A 2,027-nucleotide genomic window follows, 5' to 3' on the forward strand; every position below is an offset into this window, starting at 1 on the left:
CACTAAACAAACATTTCTATTCCCTCCCTCAGCAAGCAGCCCTCGGGTGTTATTGGTTCCAGTTGGTGTCAAATGTATCTATTTTTCAACGCACTACTTCCGCTTGTTGAGCTGAATCATATAACTGTGAGGGGAGGTGTCCTGTCGTGTGGTTAGATTCACTAGTGTGTTTTTTTTTTTTTTCTAGCGTGACTTTATAGAATTTATATACCTAGAAGGGGATCAGATGGAGAAAGCAACCGAGATATGCTAATTGATAGAAGAAAGAACATTTAACAGAATTTCTGTGAGTCACAATGGTTCTTGAGTACAAAGTCAAAAAAGAAAAGTCTTCAGTACAGTCTTACAATAAAGGGTTACCGCCATACTTAATTACCAGTGTATACTGCACACTAACATAGTATAAAGGCCAGTATGATTAGTCTTGCTGCTTGATGATACTGTGCATGTTTATGTTTGCAATATGCAGTTTTATCAGCTGAGTACAGAGTGACACTAAAGTGCCTTTCAGATACAGTGCATTCCAAACAATGTGGGAGCACTGACTGCTCCTGAGGCAGTATACTAGCTAGCTCTTCTTAGAATGCTGCTGTTGTCAATAATAGATAATCTAGCACCTTTTGGAAAGGGTGCTTGCTGTTTTCAATAGTCTATTATTTAGCATTCAGAGGGTGCTAATTTCAATTGTATACAAGTAATAGAAAAGCAAGACACAATGTACTGAATAACCCATTGAAAGGCTGAATAAATAAAACATAAACTTGAAGACACTGAAAAAAATACTTTAAATCAAACCTTTGGCATATCATTTTATTTTAGTACTTCCAAAGTGTAATTTTTGTGTATTACATTTACATAAAATTAACAATGATCATAAGACCACAATGAAGAGCGCCCTATGTAAAGAGCTGTTTTGTTTCTAGGAAAATGCAGCATTCTGCTGTTTGCAGTGGTACCAATGCTTATTTATGTTTTATGTAAATTATTGATACCTCATAACTTCAATGCGGAAGCGACAGAAAAGATACATTGGACCATATTTTCAAACCAGTTACTTCAGTCTTTATTTTTTTTAACTTAACAAAATTATCAAATAAAGTGCAGCTTCTAGTAACCAGACACATGGAGGATGTAAGCAGTATGATTAGTTGATTCATGAGGGGTGTAAGCAGTATGATTAGTTGATTCATGGGGGATGTAAGCAGTTTGATTAGTTGATTCATGGGGGATGTTATTAGTTGATTCATGGGGGATGTAAGCAGTATTATTAGTTGATTCATGGGGGATGTAAGCAGTTTGATTAGTTGATTCATGAGGGGTGTAAGCAGTATGATTAGTTGATTCATGGGGGATGTAAGCAGTATGATTAGTTGATTCATGGGGGATGTAAGCAGTATGATTAGTTGATTCATGGGGGATGTAAGCAGTATGATTAGTTGATTCATGAGGGGTGTAAGCAGTATGATTAGTTGATTCATGGGGGATGTAAGCAGTATGATTAGTTGATTCATGGGGGGTGTAAGCAGTATGATTAGTTGATTCATGGGGGGTGTGTAAGCAGTATGATTAGTTGATTCATGGGGGGTGTAAGCAGTATGATTAGTTGATTCATGGGGGATGTAAGCAGTATGATTAGTTGATTCATGAGGGGTGTAAGCAGTATGATTAGTTGATTCATGAGGGGTGTAAGCAGTATGATTAGTTGATTCATGAGGGGTGTAAGCAGTATGATTAGTTGATTCATGAGGGGTGTAAGCAGTATGATTAGTTGATTCATGGGGGATGTAAGCAGTATGATTAGTTGATTCATGGGGGATGTAAGCAGTATGATTAGTTGATTCATGATTCATGGGGGATGTAAGCAGTATTGATTAGTTGATTCATGGGGGATGTAAGCAGTATGATTAGTTGATTCATGGGGGATGTAAGCAGTTTGATTAGTTGATTCATGATGGGGGATGTAAGCAGTATGATTAGTTGATTCATGGGGGATGTAAGCAGTAGTTGATTAGTTAAGCAGATGATCA

Source organism: Polyodon spathula, chromosome 15, assembly GCF_017654505.1.
Source record: "Polyodon spathula isolate WHYD16114869_AA chromosome 15, ASM1765450v1, whole genome shotgun sequence".
In the NCBI taxonomy this organism is placed as follows: domain Eukaryota; kingdom Metazoa; phylum Chordata; class Actinopteri; order Acipenseriformes; family Polyodontidae; genus Polyodon; species Polyodon spathula.